The sequence below is a fragment of the Pan paniscus genome, chromosome 9, assembly GCF_029289425.2.
Source record: "Pan paniscus chromosome 9, NHGRI_mPanPan1-v2.0_pri, whole genome shotgun sequence".
Lineage (NCBI taxonomy): Eukaryota > Metazoa > Chordata > Mammalia > Primates > Hominidae > Pan > Pan paniscus.
In genome coordinates, this window is record NC_073258.2 from 43,695,876 (window position 1) to 43,717,212 (window position 21,337).

The window sequence follows — 21,337 nt, forward strand, 5'->3', positions numbered from 1 at the left end:
CACATGGCATCAGGCATTTTAATAAGATTTAAGTAATTGTCAAAGTTAAATAGAGATCTGCCTCAACTTATGGATTCTGCTAAAGACCACAAAAATATGGTACTGATGATGTACTATATTAGGGACCCATTGGTTCAGAGAAGCACCTTTCAGAGGCCCCTTAGAGATACTAACATCACATCTTTCCACTGATAGAGTCGGCCCTATTATGGGAATGTGATTACTTGATTTGCATTTACAGAAGGCTTGCTCTCGACTGTCTATAATTATGTGAAGAAGCATTGGGTTTGCATCCTACAAATAAAAGAAACCATGGCATAAAATAACAGACATGGGCTTTGGAGTGAGTCAGAATTTGGGGCAAATAAACCCTTTATTTGCCTTATCTATAGTATGGGAATAATAATGTTACCTTGCTTATTTTGTGTGTATGTGTGTGTGTGTGTGTGTGTGTATGTGTTTGTATGTGAGAAGTATAAATAAATAATCTAACATACCTAGCACAGTGCCTGGCACATAGAATACCTTTGCTGACTCTATGAGATAATTGATTATAACATTATATTTTCTTGGTGTGTGTTGGTAATATATTTTGCAGTATATCACAAAAGGAATTTCCTTAGTTCAATGCAAAGCTTCAACCACAAATTCTGATGCTTAAGGCTGTGGTAGAGGCCAATGAACTTGTGTTTTCTGTTTTGACCAATTGACATCCCTCTTTCCTTTCTAACTCTCCTAGAATCAAATTTTATGGCATGAGGCTTTAAAATGCAGGGAGCATGGATCTTGTCTTTCTTCTCACAAAGTCATAAAGCAGACTTCATCCATTCATTTTAAGGATAAAAAGAACCCACAACCTGAAGGACAAAACCCTGTTCTCTCCATGCACAGGGAAAGGCTGACTTTGCAGTACCGAAATACCTGGGTCAAGTGGTACCAGCCGTGCAGTTAGCAAAGCAGAATTGGATTCATCACTGACAGCTCAGCTCAGCTACATTGGTAAGAACAAGGCTTTTTACATCTTTTCTGATATGTTCTTGAACAAAATAAAGGTCATACACAATGACACAGCCCCACATAGGTCAGATTCTGGCAGAGGAATCTTAATTCTTTTTAACTATCAAGTCAAAATTCCAAGGGGCAGCCTTTAAGACTGCAGCATTCCCTGTCCAAATACAGGAATTGCAGCAAATAGCTATGAGCAGAGAATCCTTCTAATACTCCCCACAGCAATGATTGTAGCGCTTGTACCTGGTAGGTGCTTAATAAATATGCATCCTTTTATTAACTGTGAACAAAACGAGATTTTAGATAAAGAGCAATATTAACACCTCTTGCTGACATCTGAATTGTGTTTCTGCAACCACATATGGAAGGATGCACGTGACTATTGCTCCTTATATTCGGTATCATTTAGAAAGTTCTGAGTATAAGTGAAATGACATCTGAAAAGGGTAGTTAGGCTGCTCCAAAAAAGGGTCTGATGAAGCCATGGTACAGAAATGAGCTAATTTACAGAAATACAGCTTTCAGAATATAGCTTTCTGTCTCCAATTTTACTTAGCACTCAGATTACTTTTGGGATTTTTACCCCCTGTATAAAAATATAAATACACTGAATTAGTATGGTCTTCCTATTCTTAAATTAGTTGAACAGGAATGAGAGAATATATGTGAGCTACCTAGAGAAGTCCAATTTTGTGTCAAGGATTTTATTAAGTGCTTTATATAAAATTATTCATTCACTTATCACAGAATTGCTTATAACTGATTGTCCCTATTTTACAGATTAGACAGCTAAGGCTTCAAGAGATTAGGTATCTGATCTCATTCTATTAAACTCCAAAGCCTGTTCTCAATACCATATTCTCTTGCTGTCATAACTTCCAAGTCAGCTTTTTAATTCTGGTCTATCTCTCCACCAAATGCAGCTCACTGTGAAAATCACTGTATGCTGTGCTATTATTATAAATGTATATTTTATTTATATAATTCCCAAGTGTAACTCAAATTCTAATCAACAGCCTCATTGTGGACTGGAGTTATTTGGTGAGTGCAAACTTGCTAGTAGTCTGTGTATGTCCAAGTCTGGGGAAGTCAAGTTTTTCTTACATTTTCTGGATACCCAGTGAAAATAAATTCAGGTCATTATACATTTTCTATTTTTCATGAAACTAAAATTATGCCTCATATAGATTGGCTAATAATTTATGCATGTATGCATGCACATGTGCATACACACAACACATACACATATTCACAAGTAACTAAGAATGTACCACAAAAATTACTGAAAAGAGTTAGAGTCAACACATTTGGAAAACACCAAAACTATAACAACATAAATGTTAATCACTAATCATTAAGAATAGACCAGTTCTGCTTAACACTTTAACTTGAAATTATATTGGAGGAATCATTTTATGTCTTGAACAATACATAGAGTCATCATTACTGTAACACATTACATTTCTACTTAAATGTATATTTGTAGATCCTTTTTTCTACAATATTTCATCATAGCCTTCACAACAACACTATGAGTTAAGAATAGTTATTTCCAAATTATATAGGAAGAAATCAAGGTTCCAAGACTTTGAATGACCTACCAACCATTAAGCAATACTTGCAATGTTTGACTGACATCTTCTGATTCTCAATCCAGAGGTTTTTTTCCTTCTAATTTTAACCCCAGCCTCCACCACTCCCCATTTTATCTGTGACTGCTGAGTAGTCCCAAATGGAGATGCAGATAATTGAGTGAGTTGACTTAATTTATTGCAAAGCCCCTGCTCTATTCACACATCAATTAATCCATCTTTTATTTTGTAATTTATTGGGGTCCCTGAGAGGTTGTTCTGAAGTGATGGAGAACAGTACCAAGGACATACAAATAGCATTTGTCATCAGAGAGTGTATCTTCTTCTTCCCAAGAGTCTTCATTTTCTGTTGTAGGCTGATGCTCTTAGCCTATTCTTATTAGCCACAGTTTCAGCATCAGCTCAGCTCTTTGAGCTAACATACAGCTCTAGGCTGTTGTAATGACTCAGCAATCAAAATTTCAAGTTCAATCCACCTGATCCTTACCCACCTCCAGGGCCAGAGCTCCAAAAGCTCCTCTCTGCTCTTGAACTTCTTACTAGTTGATGTTCCTGGCTTTTTTTTAAAGGTTCTCAGTAGCTGACTTTCCAGCTGTCAACCCTGTTTGTTACAGAGGGAAAGAGCTATTCATGTGTTAAGTGCCCCGGGTCTTAAAAACATAGAGACACACTGGAGAATGTTGGGCCTCCTTCTCTGACTTTAGCAGAGTCCCAGAGAAAGGCCTGACAAATGAATAGAGTTAAATGGAGAAGAAACGGAATGTCCTTTATTCTCCCCAATAAACTCAGAGAAACCCTTCACCAATTCATTCTTTTAAAAATATAACTCTGCATATGTTGCTTCTAGGGAACTTTAGCCTTTTCTTTAGCAGCTGTGACATGTTACTCCTACTGAAATGGAAAGCTCCCTACCCCCATTTACCTTTCTTTTCTGAATTCTCTAAGCAATAAAACAAACCCTGGTAAACGTCAAAACCCTCTCTACCACGAAATAAAACTGAAAAAGGCATGGATCTGGAGTTGGTTCTGATCAAAAGCTGTTTGTCATTGCTCTGGCCTGAGCTGAAAATACAGATGCAAAGTTACAGTTGTGCAAACACCATCAGGAACCCTTGAGATATGGGAGAAATGCTTTGCACATTTCATAAGCTGTAATCAGAAAATCCTGAGTTGGCCCCCACTTCTATTACTAGCCTAAAATAAGTGATCATGAAAGTGTTGCTATCACTAAAAGATTCACTCATTACAATTATTAAATCTTTAATACACAAAAACCAAGTTGGTATATTTTGTTGTTGTTGTTGTTTTGTTTTGAGGTAGTATTGAGAATAATCTATGCAATTAATTTTTACCAACACCACACATCTAAGTATACCAGTAGTTGGTGAGAATATGAATGAGAGAACAGTCAACATTAAATAGCCTCAATGGAAAGAGGTACTAATTTGCCAAATTCCAGAACGACATTTTCAAAGGACCTCTCTCTATTCAGAACAGTCCTAACACTAAATAGATGACCTAAAATGCTGTCCTCTATACCTGGGACTAGTTGCCAAAAGATACAGGTTAATAAAGAGCTGACCAACTTAAGGAATGCTGATTGTCCAGGCAGAGCTTGGGGAGCCTCCAATACCCTGCCATGACCCATTGGCACTTGGAGTATCAGGATCCTTCTCCTTACAACAGAAACTTCGTGTTTCTTATTCATATATTATTCTCACTTTCAGGTTTTATGAACCTCAGATTGTTTTTTCCATAAAGAAAATAAAATTTTGTTTAGGGTTTCTCCTAGGCTCAAGCCATTTAAAAACTAAAAAAAGAAAACAACAAACCTCCTTTCTAGATAAGAAAAATTTACCTGGACATTATGGGTAACAGATAAAAATATCATGATCATAAATCATTGACATGAAAGACATATTATAAATTATACTGACAGGAGTCTTCCCATGGTAATTTTTACCAAGAGCTCTGCCTGGAGTACCAGGTACAAGGTTGGTCCAGGGGTGGAGAAGGGGCAGCTTCTCACAGTTGTCCTCTTTTACCTACTTCTCTAAAATCATCATGCAAAAAATATTAGATAGATGAAAGGCTAGGATAGCCTAGGGTAATACCAGAGTATAATCTCATCTTTAAGTTTTTTGTTTGTTTGTTTGCTTGTTTTCTTTTTGTAACTCCTTTTTTTAAAAAAATATATATATAATCAACGTTTTGAGTATGATGCCTGACATCTCTCAACTTGGATACTGTCATAAATCTTTGACCCAGGCAACGTAGCCTCTGAATAAATCGATTATGTTACAATTTGCATCTTCTTTCTATACATAGACATCAACACCTGGAGAGAATCACTTAGGTATGCTCTTCTCTACCTACTTAACACACCTGTCATCTCTTCCATGAACGTGTCCACAGTAACAGTTCAAGTTGGCTAACAGTCCATGAACTAACACTATTCTGTTAAGGATAAACCATCCACATGCACTGGCAGATGAAGAGTAAGATTCTGTTGCCTTCATGTGAGGTCTCAGCATTTTAGAAACCTATTTACAAGTGATTCTTACTCCTGGGGTGAAGCTAATTGACGCCAATGCAGAGATAAAAATACTAAAAGACACAGGAACACAGACGTTATCACAGTGAAATGATATTTTGCTTTAATTAAATAGCCTTGGGATTGAAACGGGTAAAATATTGTCTGCGTTTCACTTTGAAGGAAAAGCGTGGTGGGGGGGGGGCGGGGGGCGGGTGAAGAAAGGCACAGTTAACTACCAGGAAACTAAAGAGACTGAGTTAGGCAAGATGTTTGACTAAAGTCACCTGAATTCCTCATGCCACTTGCTTTTACAGCCAAGAATAGACAATTAAGAGCAATTTTCAAGCACATTCCCTTCTCGGGGGACCATGTAGGGTAAGAGGATGTTCCAAAATGAGCGACACTAGTCTTAGTCAGGGGACACTGCATTCCGAAAGGTTAATGAGATGCAATAGCGAGAGAATCAGTGCAAAAAGAGAGAGGTTCAAAATACTAAACAATTTCCACTTTGTTCTCATTTGCTCCAATTAAGAGCTGGTGAAGCAGCTTTTCTGTATTCCACGCATTCGCTACTCTCTAGAGCAGATATAACTATTCGAGAAGAAAAAAATAGAGCTATGGGGAGGGGGAAGTCTACTATTAAGTTATCGTGAAAGTCCGGATTACATCCCCACCTCCCCAGCCCCCAGTCTCTGAGCAGATATACTTTGCCTCTAACTCAGAGCCTCTGCCAGTCGCTTTTCTGATTAATGTTTTTCCTCAAATTTAGAGAGTATTGCAAGGCAGGAGAAAGCCGGAATTATTTTTTCCCAGATTTCATATATTCAGAATTCCCTGTGAAAATGTTAGATAAACAAGAGAGGTATAAAAATGGTAAGAGGAATGGGGGGATGGTTATACAAATGGAAATAACCTCCTTGGCATAAAAATAGCCCCAAAATGCCACACATTGAGTTCTTCTGAGCATTCCAATCTCTAGAAATGAGCATATAAACTGCATATAGATTTCCGAAAACAAGCAGGAAAACACAAACATTGCAAGACAACAAGAACTGAGATCTGAGGAGTCCCGTGACTTACCTTCTTTATGGATCCTCAAAGTTCACCAAGGAAAATTTACAATCCTCTAGCTTGCCGTGCACTACTCTATTTTCTTTTCTTCTTTTTATTTTTTTAAAGTCATATCGGAGAAAAATAATCAGTTTTCAAAGGTTCCATGTATCTGATCTTCCAGCACCAGCAAAAACGTGTCCAAGAGACTCCGCCAAAAAGTAAGCCAAAAACTCATCAAAGGCAAAAGCAGAAGGGGGAGTGGGGAAGCAAGGAGGTGGCGAAAGGCGGGGGGTGGGGGCTACAGACAGTGAGCCCAAGTGCCCAGAGGATATTGTCACGCTGTTGAAATCTCCTACTGTACGAAATACCTGCTTTGGTTGTCACACTAACACATACACACACACGGACACTCACACATTCTCTTTCATGCAAAGCAGGCACCCACACTCACAAACACACACAAACACACGCACTCACACAAACCAGTGTAATGAAAACTGTCAGTAGTAACCTCCAAGAGCTGCTGTGTGCTGCAGATGGTACGGCTCACTGTTACCTTCCCAGATCTGTGAAGGATCAAATGAACATCCAAAATCAGGGGGGCCCCAGGACTAGGTAGATTCCGGATCCCTCTCCCCCAGGCAGATGCATCAAGCCAGGAGCAGGTCAATCAGCAGAGGTGTCTGCTTGCAGGGTGCCCCGGATTATGGCAAGGTTATTAATCTCGATGTGCTGCATCCCCCACCCCCAACATTCGGCAGCCTGCATTGAGATGATTGCCAGAGCTGTGTCTGTCCCTGTTCTACTGCATTTGCTCAGCCCTCTGATGCTGCAAGTGAGACACGGTGGAGGCAAGAATACTAATAAGGTGGTTAGCTACAGTTTCTTCAAGGCAGTCGGCATGCAGTACAGTAAATGTGTACTTTCCAGTGCTCCGTGTGTGAGCCTGCGTGTCTGCAGGGAGGGCAGTGAATCTATCTCCGGCCAGAAGACGAAATGGTTTGTATCCTGCCTGGGAGAACTATATCATCATCGGAATCATCACTGTCCTGCAACGGCGTTGTCTGTGACAGTATTTTGCTTGGGATAAAGAAGGGGGGTTAATGGTTTAGAAGCCTAGAACTGGCATTTAAAAGAGAAAAAAAAATGTCTGGGGAGACAAATTAGCTTTATAAATAGGATCCAAGGAGACCGAGGCAAAATTTTAACATGCTGCTTCCCTGGCTGTTAAATGGAAATACAAAGCAATTTCAAAAACCAGCTCCAGACTATAAATCTTGGAGCTGGCAACAAGTATCTGAATTTGACTGATGGGACTATAGATAAATGGATTCCTGGTAATATAAAAAGTTTGCTCATGCATTCTGCTTCACAGCCATGGATCCGATGTATATAGCAATTTAGGTATAGTTCATTCATTTTTAAACATGAATTTAGACTTGACACCTGCACAGTTTTACTTTAATGTACACTTTTAAATCACATAGCTATCAAATTGTAGAGAACATCTGTGTGGGACAGTGTCACTAGAGGGATTGGTTGACAATTGTCCATCGTAAGCATTATAATATATAACATTTTTGCCTGAAACGAGCTTAAAGTTTTCAGAAAAAAAGTATACATCTCTTTTAGTACCAAGCAATGAAATTAAAATACATGTGTAATATGCTAAATAAGTTATCAGCCTCTAGAGGGCTAAATTTTCTGCTTCTATGATTCAGTTTCATATTAAAATACCTTTTCATTAGTTCAGAACACTCACCATATTCTTTAAGTTGAATTAAATTGCATTATCTGGAAAAGTATTGGACAGTTGGAGAAGGTAGATAAAGGTGAATTATAGTGCAGTGTAATACCAGGTATTGCCAGCAGATGTCACAAAAGAAAACACAGGTAAAATAATTCTTCCAAGAACGGCAAGAATTTAATCTTATTTAGTAAACACAGATTTTAATAAAATTGATGGGACTAATATGAAAAAATGGAATTTTTACAAAATTTTAAGGTGCAAAGAAGAACTTAGAGAATAACTTACATTTTATATTTTTCCAAATATCCCTCTCAAATCACCATTTTTCATAACGCTGGTAGATTTTCTATTATTAATATTGGAAAAAACACTGTGCCATTAACTAAGATTAGACTTGCATATAATACTATTTCTATCAGTGATTTTATTTTGTTCTATAAAGTATAGCATCAACATATTGTATGTAATATAGCAGCTACTAGATTAAACTACAAAACAGTTTGTAAATTGGATGAATACAATTAGTCTATAAAAATTAGTTTGAAAGAATTATTCATGTTTAGAAGTCAAACATTAAAAAAGGTAACACATATGTAGAATGTACAAAGACTTTTGACTGGTCTTTATCAATTCTATTTATGTTAATGTGTGAAATGTTTAAAAGACTCTAGCATGTCATCTTAGCCTTCAGTTACTTAAATATAACTAATGGGTACACACCAGCTCACAGCACTAATTGGCAAAATTGCAGTCAAATGTAGTGTTAAAAACTGGCCTTTGGAATTTAGATAGATCTAGGTTCAAATTTTAGTTTTTCCTTATATAGGGTGATTAGCCTCTACAAGTCATACATCTTTGTCTTTTATTGGGGTGGGGGTGCACTTTGTCTCTCTCTCTCTTTTTTATATTTTTAATTTAAAAAAAATGTCTTTGAAATCAGGTTGCTATGTCACTTGAAAGCAGGACACTAATATGTACCCAGTAGGATTATGTTAGGAATGGAATTAATTAATATTTATTATGTGCTTACCATATCTCCAGACACATAGTAAGTGATCTATCAGTCTACAAATGTCTTACAAATAAAGTAGATACTTGATTTGTACTATGTGTCTGGCTTTGTGGACCACCAAGTTAAAGAAGATAAATGATTTAATCAATCCTTTCGGTGTTGAAGATGTGTTTTTAAATTTATTTTTACAAAGAGTTGGTTTGATCTTGTTTTTGTAAACCTATAGTTATGTAACATTCGCCACTTTTTAAAAGTTTATTATATGCATCCCAGTCAGCCCTCTGTATCCATGGTCCCACATTCATAAAATATTTTTTAAAAATAACGATGCAATAATAAAAAGAATACAAACTTTAAAAAGCAATATAACAAGTATTTACATAGTATTTACATTGTATTAGGCATTATAAGTTATGTAGAGATGATTTATGAAGGATGTGCATAAGTTATATGCAAATACTACACCATTTGATATAAGGTATTTGAGCAATCATGGATTTTGATACACAGAGGGGTCCTGGAACCAATTCCCCATGAATACCTAGGAATGACTGTATATGCATTCTTGCTTTATATATGTGTCCTAAGACTCAACAGGAAAGGGAAATCACTTTCTTGATTGTATGATATCTTGACTCAAACAGGATATTTGGAAGGAAGTTTAATAGCAAACACTGCTTCCTCACCAAGACTTACTTTGAAGCCAATAGTGTCACCAAACACTAAGGTGTTGGTATTTAAAAAAGAGCTCTGTGCTTATTTTATGTCCCCCCAAATTTATATGTTGAAGCCCTAATCCCTAATGCTATGACATTTGGAAGTGGGGTGATGAGATTCAAGACAAACTATTCCAAAATATGTCACCTCGACATTTAAGAAAATGACAGAAGCAGAAAGGTCACTCTCGCTTTCCTCTTCCCTTCTCCCCTGAAACTGGCCATAAAATCTAGCTAATCTTACTAAAGTAAGGTCATAAAACCTTTGTTTCAGCAGGGCCCTCCCCATATGCTGAAAAAAGAGAAATTCTGAGAAATTCTTGTCCTTGCAAACACAGAGATGCCAAGAAGAATCTGAACAAATGGGCCTCGCTAAGTTCTCTCCAATTTATTACCTTTAAATCTTACCATTTTTCTCTAATTGTTCTTCTATATGACTGTATACCATTCATCAGATATAAGCATAAATATACATAAATTTCCGTCTATTTGGGTCTTCATTTCTGAAGGATCCCATGTCACCTGAAACGTATTAAATACATTTGTATGTTTTCATCTTGTTAATCTTTTATTTGATATAAGGACCTCAGCCATAAACTTTGTGATGAGGGAGGAAAAGACACTACTTTTTCTTCCCTACAAGGGCCTTTGGGAGTTAATTAGGTCATGAGGGTGGAGCCCTCTTAAGTAGGATTAGTGCCCTCTTAATAAGAGATGTGAGAGAGAAAATCTCTCTCTTTGCCATGTTAGAATGCAACAAGAAGGTGTCAATTCATAAACCAGGAAGAGAACCCTCATCAGAAGCCAAATTAGCAGGTGATACCTTGATCTTTGAATTTCCAGCCTCCAGAACTATGAGAAATAAATTTCTGTTGTTTAAGCTGCCCAGCTAAGACACAAGGTAAAAAAATAAAATAAAATAAAAATAGTTACAGTTTCTTAATCAGAAATTCAATGACAGACTACAGCAAATTATCACTTTTAAATGGATGCTTGGATATTGAATCTTTTGGCTACTGATCACTGGACAATTATTAGCTATATAATACGTACTTTTTGAGGGAAAGGAATACCAAGAAGGTGGCTACAGGGCATCAGTTATATGTAAATTCCTTCTGGGTCTCTTGAAGAAATGCATTAGATTAAAAATGTGTGTTATAAAATTAAACAGTTTATCAGTAAGCCTATTGTTCTTCATCCAGCATCTTAAAACTCTAGGGTGGGTTGAATAATCTGTATATTAAAGTTGAAAAAAAGTTTCTTTGAAATCAGATTGCTGTGTAAGATTAAATACATCTCCTCCCTCACTCCAAGAAAGCCTAGTGTTATCAATAGTCCTCTAAGTATATTACTAAGAGCAGACACATGGTAATATATTAGTTCCAGGAAAGAAGAGCACTTGTGAGTTCTTTTATTTCCTCATATGCAAAATACTAAAAATTAAAATAATAAAAAAATTTAAAAACTTTTTTTTTTTTTGAGATGGAGTCTCACTCTGTCACCCAGGCTGGAGTGCAATGGCACAATCTCAGCTCATTGCAACCTCTGCCTCCCAGATTCAAGTGATTCTCCTGCCTCAGCCTCCAGAGTAGCTGGTACTACAGGTGAACACCACCACGCCTGGCTAATTTTTGTATTTTTAGTAGAGACAGGGTTTCACCATATTGGCCAGGCTGGTCTTGAATTCCTGACCTTGTGATCTATCTGCCTTGGCCTCCCAAAGTGCTGGAATTACAGGAGCGAGCCACCGCACCCGGCCAAAAACTTCTTTTCTAGATGTTAGTAATAGAAAACCTCGAGTTTGGAAAAAAAAAAAAAAAGCCAAGATAATCTGGGACTTCTGGACATTATGTTTGAATTAAGGAAGAAGAAATGCATCTAAATCCACATTACTGAAAAATTCTAAATTTGTCTGAGATAATAAGTGATCACCTACTACAGACAGCAGATAAATGTGTGGCTTTAATATGAATATGTTTTATTTTGGGAGAGTCAATACTGAGTATGAAAGATCCCACCACCATCAATATGAGCAGATTCCTCTTCCAATTTATATGAGAAAACTGCATTTTCAGAGTTTCTTTCAGCATAGTTTACAACATGACACTCATGCTTCTGTTTGTGACCTATATCATAGGCTAAGAAATAAGCCTAAAGCAGAAACTTAATTTAGTATTTGTTCCCTCCTTGGCTTATTGTCAAATCACTTTGCCTGAAATTCAAATTTTCTGAATTCATTCAATAGCCTAAAAGATTATATTCTATTATTTCATCGCTTGAAATTTTCATTAACTACATATTGAATTAAGCTTGGCTCTTTTATTTAAAGTGTTTTAACCGGTTACTGAGGGTTGGACATTATTATATTTCTCAAATTATTTAGCCTTCCTATTTATATCCAGAAATTGCAAGCTTAGATAAGTGCAGCATAAATGTTGAGCTATTTGGATCAATTTCTCCATGAAGTTGGCCTTGAACTTTATAATTACTTTCTCTCATAAATCTAAAGCATATTTAATCCATCTTCACTTAACATTTATTATTATTTTATATGCATAATATATATCTTGAAAAAAATTTTTTGTGTGTCTTATGTCTTTTTATTTCCTAGAGAGAGCCTAACGCAGCTCCCTCCAAACCTCAGGTAATGGATAATTTTTTATAGTTTTTACTAATAAAAAGCATGCTAGACATAATTCAATTTAGAAGCTTTATACTGTATGTCATGGACCGTGGCTCTTCTTTCAACTTCAGGCTCTAAATAGAATAATAGTCAGGGTGTAGACTGCCTGCAGTTGAAACCTACTACTTCATTAGTTATTTGCTAATTCATAATAATTTTGTATTATTCTTTTAATATCTGTAAAATCTATAGTGATTCCCTCTCTCTCATTTCTGATATTGGAAATACGTACATTCTCTTTATCAGCCTGGCTAGAGGTTTATAAATTTTAAATATATCAGAGAGCCAGCTTTTTAATTTATTTTTCTGTTTTTCATTTAACTGACTTCTTCTGCCTTTATTAATGTTTTTTTCTTCTGTTTATTTTGGGTTCTATTTTCTCTTGTTTTTCTACTTTGTTAAATATAGGCTTTGGACATTGATTTGAGACCATTCTTTTCTAATGTGAGCTTTTACTGCAATAAATTTTCCTCTAAAAACTGTGTAGACTGCATTCTACAAATCCTATTATGTTGTGTTTTCATTTTCATTTGGTTCAAAGTAGTTTTTCATTTTTCATTTGGCCTCTTGTTTATACCATGGTTTATTTATAAGTGTGTTATTTAATTTCCAAATATTTGGGAATTTTCCATTTATCTTTCTGTTATGGATTTCTCATATTAATTTCATTGTGATCAGAGATCACTCTTTGTATGAATTGATTTGTTAAATTTATTAAGATTTGCCTTGTGACCCAAAATATGGCATAACTTGGTAAATGTTCCTTGTGGTCTTAAATATAATGTGTGTTCCGCTGTGGTTAAGTGAAGCAGTCTATAAATGTCAATTACAACAAGTTGGTGGGTAATGTGGTTTAGTGTCTCTACACTCTTAAATGATTTTCTATCACTATATTATCAAAATCCTTCACTGTAATTGTAGATTTATCAGTTTTACCTGGTTTTGAAGCTCTGTTACTAGACACATATATGTTGAGGATTAAATACTCATTATGAAATCATTATGAAATGACCCTCTTTTTCACTGGTAATTTTTTAACAAAATTTTCTTTATCTGGCATTGATTCAGCCACATCAATTTTTTTTGTATTACTTGTAGCAGCCTATCTCTTTTTGCATCTTTTTACTTTCAACCTATGTGCACCTTTATTTAACGTTTCTTTTGATCAATGTATAGTTATGTCTTACTTTTTTACACAATATTACAATACCTGATAATTAGGAATGATTAGATCATTTGAGTTTGTTGTCATTACTGATAAAGCTGGATTGAAATCTGCTGTTCAGCCACTTCTGCTTATGTGTTTGATCTACCCTTTGTTTACTTCTTTTTCTACTTTTGTTAGGATTGAATATTTTTAAAATGTCATTTCGTCTCATTCATTGGTTTATTTGGTGGTTTCCTTCCTTCCTTCCTTCTTTTTTTTTTTTTTTGACATACTCCCAGGCTGGAGTGCAGTGGCATGATCTCAGCTCACGGCAACCTTTTACCTCCTGAGTTCAAGCAATTCTTGTGCCTCAGCCACCCAAGTAGCTGAAATTACAGGCCATCAAACCCGGCTAATTTTTGTATTTTTAGTAGAGACAGGGTTTTACCATGTTGGCCAAGCTGGTCTCGAACGCTTGACCTCAAGTGATCCACCCGCCTCGGCCTCCCAAAGTGCTGGGATTACAGGAGTGAGTCACCGCATTAGGCCTATTCTTTTCTTTCTTTAGGGGGGAAGGTTGCTGTAGGATTTACAGTATATACCTTTAAGTTATAGCCTACCTTCCAGTAATATAATACTATTTCATGTAGAATGTAAGTATGCAACAGTATTTATCAAGTTCCCCTCTTCTGGACTTTGTGTATTATTGTCATATGTCTTATTTCCACATTTGTTATGAACCCAATAGTATATTAATATTATTTTTCTTTAGTCGTATGCCTTACTTCCACATTTGTTATGAACCTAATAGTATATTGATATTATTTTTCTTTAGTCAATTGACCTTTTAAGATGACTTAAAAATAAGAAAAAGAATTGATATTTACTGACATATCATTATTACAATTCCCTATGCTCTTCATTCATAGCTATACATATAGATTCCATCTGTTATCATGCTTCTTCTAGCTGAAGGACCTCCTTTAACATACTTTGGAACTGCTGGTGATGAATTTTTTCAGCTTTTGTGTGTCTGAAAAAGTTTTGGTCCATTGTCTTCTTGCTTCCATTATTAAAAAAAAAAAAAAAAAAGGCTGGGTGCAGCGTAATCCCAACACTTTGGGATCCCGAGGCAGGTGGATCACGAGGTCAGGAGTTTGAGACTAGCTTGGCAAACTTGGTGAAACTCCAACTCTATTAAAAATACAAAAAAAAAAAAATTAGCTGGGCATGGTGGCGGGTGCCTGTAATCCCAGCTACTCGGGGGGATGAGGCAGGAGAATGGTATAAACCTGGGAGGCGAAGGTTGCAGTGAGCCAAGATCGTGCCATTGCACTCCAGCCTGGGCAACAGGGCGAAACCCCATCTCTAAATAAATAAATAAATAAATAAATAAATAAATAAATAAAATAAAAATTAAAAAAGAAAAAAAGAAAAGTTCTGCTGCTACTGTTCCTCTGTACATAATGGTTCTTTTTACACTGAGGATGTTTTGATTTTTTTTTCTTTTTCTCTGTATTTTTTAAGTAATTTAATGATGTTTTCTGCAGGTTTATATTACTTAGATTTTAATGAGCTTCCTGAATCTTTGAGTTTATAATTTCTATCAACATTTAAAAAAATTTAGACATTATTTCTTCATATCATTTACCTGTCCCTATTCCGTGTTTTTGATGACTGCAATTTACATGCATAGTAGGCAGCTTATTACTTAATGTTGTCTTACATCTCACTGATAATCTCTTGTCTTTTTCATGTCTTTTTCTGTTTCATTTTAGATATTTTCTATTGCTAAATCTTTAAATACATTTATCTTTTCTGCGATATTAACAAATATGCTATTGATTTCATTGTGCATATTTTAAATCTCAATTTTTTGTTTGTTTGTTTTTTGAGACAGAGTCTGTCACCCAGGCTGGAGTGCAATGGCAAGATCTCCGCTCACTGCAACCTCCGCCTCCTGGGTTCAAGGGATTCTCCTGCCTCAGACTCCTGAGTAGCTGGGATTACAGGTATGTGCCACCTCGCCGAGCTAATTTTGTATTTTTAGTAGAGACAGGGTTTCTCCATGTTGGTCAGGCTGGTCTTGAACTCCCGACCTCGAGTCATCTGCCCGCCTTGGCCTCCCAAAGTGCTGGGATTACAGGCGTGAGCCACAACGCCTGGCTAAATCTCAAATATTACAGTTTTCATCTACAGGAGATTATTTTGGATCTTTAAGTCTTCCATTCCTCTCTTTAACTTATTTAAGTTTTCATCTTCTTTCTTGAAAACACAAAGCATATTTATATAGTTTAATGTTCTTCTCTACTAAATCTTTCATCTCCATTATTTCTCAATTGGTTGTAGTTAATTATCTTTCCCTGTGACTGTGGGTTATAAATTATTATTTCTAAGCATGTCTGATAATTCTTGTTGTATGTCAACAATTTTTAATTTTGTTATTGGATGCTGAATTTTTTTTTTTTTTTTTGAGATGGAGTCTCACTCTATCACCCAGGCTGGAATGCAGTGGTGCAATCTCAGCTTACTGCAACCTCCAACTCCCTGGTTCAAGCAATCCCCCGCCTCAGCCTCCCAAGTAGCTGGGATTACAGGTGCATGCCACCATGTTCGGATAATTTTTTTTTTTTTTTTGTATTTTTAGTAGAGACGGGATTTTACCATGTTGGCCAGATCAAAATATGATTATTAGAGTTTGTTCTAGAACACAGTTATTTGGAAGAACTTTGAGCTTTCTAATTGTTTGAATTCAAGCTTTGTTAGGCAAGACCAGAGAAGCATTAGTCTAAGGCTAATGTTCCCCCACTACTGAGGCAATGCCCCACTGCATATTCTACCTGATGCTCATGTCTTATGAAGTTTTTCCTCTCTGACTGGTGGGAACATAAAATATTTCTGGCTTCTTGTGATCTTTTGGAATTGTTCCTCTTGCTTTCTTAGGTAGTTATTTCCCCAGTACTGGTAGTTTCCTCTCCCTCATCCTCTGATTAGTCCTCTGATGAAGACTAACATGAAGACTAATTCTGCAGATCATAAGAGCTTTCTCACTCCACAGTGTACTCCTTTTGGTACTCTGTCCTATGAACTCTAGCTGGATGGGCCACAACAGACTCCAGCCTCTATTGCTTCCACTCAGGGAGACTCTGGGACCCACCTAAGGTCTCCCTCCCTACCATACAGCCTGGAAACTGTCTCCAACAGTAAACTGGGGCAATCACAGGGCTTACCTCATTTGTTTCCCTAACCTCAGGGTTTAGTATTCAATGCTGACTTTTGTCCAGTGAAATTGCACTTTCAAACACTTTGTTCAATTTGTTGTAGTTTTTTAAAGGGTGAGAATGGGTCTGTTCCCTGTTATTCTGGTTTGGCTGGAAACAGAAGTCTCTAGTTATCCATTCAAACAAAAATTGATATCACAACCGAATTTATTGTTTGTTTATTTATTTTTGAGACTGCATCTCACTCTGTTGCCCAGGCTGGAGTGCAGGGGCATGATCCCAGTTCACTTCAGACTCCACTTCCTGGGCTCAGGTGATACTCCCATCTCAACCTCCTGAGTAGCTTGGACTACAGGTGTGCACCACCACATCTGGCTAGTATTTGTTTTTTTTTTGTTTGTTTGTTTTTTCTTGTAGAGATGGGGTTTCACTATGTTGCCCAGGTTGATCTCTAACTCTTGGGCTCAAGCAATCTGCCAGCCTTGGACTCCCAAAGTGTTAGGATTATAAGCATGAACCACCGTGCCCAGCCCACAATCTATTTTATACAAGTTACTATTCATTTAGCTGGAGCACAGTGTTGAAACAAACAGACCACATTTTTACAATCATGTGGTCTCCATTCTAGTGGAGTCTTATAATTAGTAAATCAGATAAGCAAATATGCATAAAAATATCTTAGAGGGTTTAAGAGTTGTGAATAAAATAGAAGATGATACATGATTGATATGGTTTGGCTGTGTCCCCACCCAAATCTCGAATTGTAGTCCCATAATTCCGCTCTGTCGTGAAAGGTACCTGGTGGGAGGTAATAAAATCATGGGGGCGGGACTTCCCCATTCTCTTCTTGTGGTAGTGGATAAGTCTCATGAGATCTGATGGTTTTATAAAGGGAAGTTCCCCTGCACATGCTCTCTCTCTTGCCTGCTACCATGTAAGATGTGACTTTGATCCTCACTAACCTTCTGCCATGATTGTGAGGCCTCCCCAACCATGAGGAACTGTGAGTCAATCCAAACCCTTTCCCTTATAAATACCCAGTCTGGGGTATGTCTTTATTAGCAACATGCGAACAGACTAATACAGTGATAGAGAATAACAGAATAGTCTATTTTAGTTAGGTTGATTAACAAATCTCTCAAGGGATGGCATATGAATATCTATGATGAAAAACTAGCCATGCAAAGACCTGGAATAAGTACATTTGAGGTAGAGGGAAGTGCAAACATGGAGGACTGAAGTCAGAAACAAAGCTTTTCCCACCAAGAAGGAGGATTTGATGCTAGATAGTAGTCTTCTATACATTTCTGTCTCCATTATGTGGTATGGAGAGGCAAAATATAAAAGCTCAGTAACATGGTTTATTGTTAATCATGGATGAAAGTCCAAAGCAAACATTTGACACTATAGAGATTACTCTCAATAACTCCACCAACTTAACATGAGGCTAGAAAACTGAATAAAGGTTTTAAAATCCTTTTCTGTTATAATCAGTCAGGGTAAACCAGTTTTTGTTTTAGTAACAAAAACAATAACAATAACAAAATCCAACCAAACAATCAAAACAATTTCTTGTTAACACAGATTCATCAGACCTTAACCTACATTGGAGTTAACAGTTGATAAAAGGGCTCAATTCATTGTAGTTACTTAGGATCTCAGGGTGACAAAAGTTAACCTTGACTGATGCTTTCATAATCATTTTCTAATGGACAAGAATATATGGCAAGTAACACACTGTATTCAAAAGTTTCAAGAAATGATTCATATTGTTTCCACTCATATTATGTTTATAAAAACATATTAATATAGCACACCTAACTTTGAAAGGGTAGAGAAGGATGGGCATGGTGGTTCATGCCTGTAATCCCAACAATTTGTGGGGCATAAGTGCATAGGTTTCTTGAGCCCAGGAGTTTGAGACCAGCCTGGCTAACATGGTGAAATCCCATCTCTACAAAAAATACAAAATTAGCTAGGTATGGTGGTGTGAACCTGTGGTCCCAGCTAGGTGGGAGAATAAGGTGAGAAGATCACCTGATCTCAGGTAGGTCTAGGCTGTAGTGAGCAATGACCATTCCACTGCACTCCAGCCTGGGCAACAGAGTGTGACTCTGTCTCAAAAAAAAAAAAAAAAAAAAAAAAAGTAGAAAAGAAGAAAGAGTAGGGAAGTGCAATTCTACCGTGTGTGGAAAGCAGAGAGAAAGAAATATTTTATTATATTGCTAATGAAGGCCACACCCTCTATCAAGGAATCTGTATATTCATGCCTCGAATAAAACTAGAAATTTTCCCTTATTTAATCAAATTCAGTATGAAAGCACTATTCATGGAATAGAAGATCAAGTATTAGGCACACACTCACTTATATTCTGAATTTTCTTTACTGTCTTCGAATTCCAGTCAGTAAAGTTTTTTTTTTTCCTATAAGAAAGATAATTTAAAAGTGGTAACTTACTCCAAGAAAAGTTTCAGCAGCTTTGAGAACAAAGTTCTACATTTAAAAGCTATCTCTTACTTTGAGAAGCAACCTTTACAAGAAGGCAGTATTAAAAAGTTTCAGGATTCTATTGTAAATTGAACTGCTTCCATAAGAATACCCATCTGAGAGAAAAGACAAAATGGATCTGGGGAATAATTAAACACTGAAGTAGACAAAAAAATGTCATTTTCCCTAGTACTGTTTCCAACTACTATAGTCCAGGGTAACTGCATGTTTACTTCTCCTCAAGAAAGAAAGAAAAAGAAAAAATATATGCACTTAAATCCGGGAACCTAGCTATGATGTTAGGAACTTTTATGTATGTAGATAATAGCATTTTTTAGCTTTCCTGTGTTTTGATTATATATATATATATATATATACACACACATATATATATTTCATTTATATATTCATTTTATATATAAAATATTCATTTATATGTATAAATATATATGCATATATATATGAATATATAAAAAAGAATATATAAATAAATAAACATATATATATATATATATATATATATTCTTCCTAGAATGATGGTTATTTCTCATCTGGGAGAACCCTCCACCATCTACCCTCCTCAGACCACTCCAGGCCTTGGGTAGTTGTCTTACAACAGGTTTTTCAAGGCTGTAGAGAGTAACGTATGCTTTTTCTTGGCATTCTTTTCATTGGATCTCATTTTGTAGCTTCTCCTTACCATAAGAAAGGGGCCAAATAAATCCTTTCATTTGACTCAATTGAGAAGTTTGGCCAAATGAGTACAAGTAGATAACAAGCATCTTAGAAAGTCTAACTCTTACAATTACATGCACCAAGGCTTGGGGAGATTACTCAAGGTTTTTGACATCAAATACTAGTAATTTTAAACAGGGAGTTCAATCTTCTTGGAGATTTTCATGCACTTACTTCTAATTCAAAAGTACAACATAAGTTGAAGTTGTGTCAGATGAGGGAAGTGGGAGAGCTTTTGGTCTTCATCAGTATCATGAATATTAGATATGAATTCTAATTTAATTATACTTATGGCTCTTTCTTTGATAATTCAAATAGCCCTGTCATGTTGAACCAATAAAAGTACATATGCTAATATATAACTTCATGAGCTACGAAAAACTAGTAGGAAATATTTGCCTTTACCTCAAGAAGATTGAGTTATGTCTGCGTACACACAAACACAAACTTTTGCATCCACCCATATAAGAAGAGGTTCATTCTTCTATATAACCATGAACACCCATAGGGAATGGTGCTCATTTCTTTGGTAATGCTCATTCAGTCACCTTCCATCAAATGCAGTTTCCAGAAGAATATGTAAATTATATTGTATTGTCCTTCACTTTCAGCTTCAAAACTAGTGCTTGTGAAAAACTGTGATGGCTTGAATGACTCAAGGTCTGTACACCACAAAAGTGTACTTTTCGTCCTGGTGAGGAGAAAAAGCCTCTTCTGTATGGCTTCCTTGATCATCCTGTGGTGTGACTGTGGAAAATAATTTGGGGCACCTTTTATCTGCCTTTGTTTTGTCCAGACAATTAGCTAGGCAACTGTTTTCCCTCAGCTAATTCTAAAGACTCCATCCGATCTTATGCTCCGAAAACTTATTACTGACAAAACCTTTTCTTCCAAGGTCAGTTTTTGGTGCTATGATTGCCATCTTCCCATTATATTTAAGTGATAGAAAGGTAGATTTTTCTTATCAAAATTTAGCCAATAATTTCTACTGGAAGTATAAAGCATTTAGAATTCTCTGTGATATAGTAGAACAAGAAATTCTAAGCATACCACTGCTTTTGGGGGACATTTCAAACTAAAGAGGAATTGGAAAAAACATTTCACAGGTTAGAATATGTGATTTTCACATAGTTTTGGTGTTAATGTTTGAAAAATCTGAGAAAAGATCCCCCACACATACACACCCTCAACAGGTATAAGTAGCTAAGTCTCCATCAGTTACAAATAATATCCTCTATCAACGTTATATTTTTTATGCCAGAACAATTTCTCACTGGTTTGGTTATTTTGAGGCTTTTTATAAGTATGAGTATAAGCCAACTGAGTCATTATATTTATATGATCATTAAACTAGGAGTCTCTAAGGGTGAATAGCTGTGAGACACTAGGCAAATCT

General features: G+C 36.2%; 1 protein-coding gene and 1 long non-coding RNA gene across 4 annotated transcripts in view; one reads left to right on the forward strand and one right to left on the reverse strand.

The window, feature by feature from the left end:
• The window catches only part of LRRC4C (leucine rich repeat containing 4C), a 1,357,112-nt gene extending 1,350,098 nt beyond the window's left edge, over positions 1 to 7,014 (reverse strand). For both annotated transcript variants that reach the window (XM_057299145.2, XM_063608149.1), the window contains exon 1: positions 6,217 to 7,014. The gene's annotated coding sequence lies outside the window, so the exon portion shown is untranslated. The remainder of the gene's footprint in view (positions 1 to 6,216) is intronic.
• The window catches only part of LOC117974897 (uncharacterized), a 51,961-nt gene continuing 36,896 nt past the window's right edge, over positions 6,273 to 21,337 (forward strand). For both annotated transcript variants that reach the window (XR_004665068.3, XR_008620174.2), the window contains exons 1-3: positions 6,273 to 6,407; positions 12,279 to 12,311; positions 15,398 to 15,509. This is a non-coding gene — a long non-coding RNA (uncharacterized LOC117974897). The remainder of the gene's footprint in view (positions 6,408 to 12,278; positions 12,312 to 15,397; positions 15,510 to 21,337) is intronic.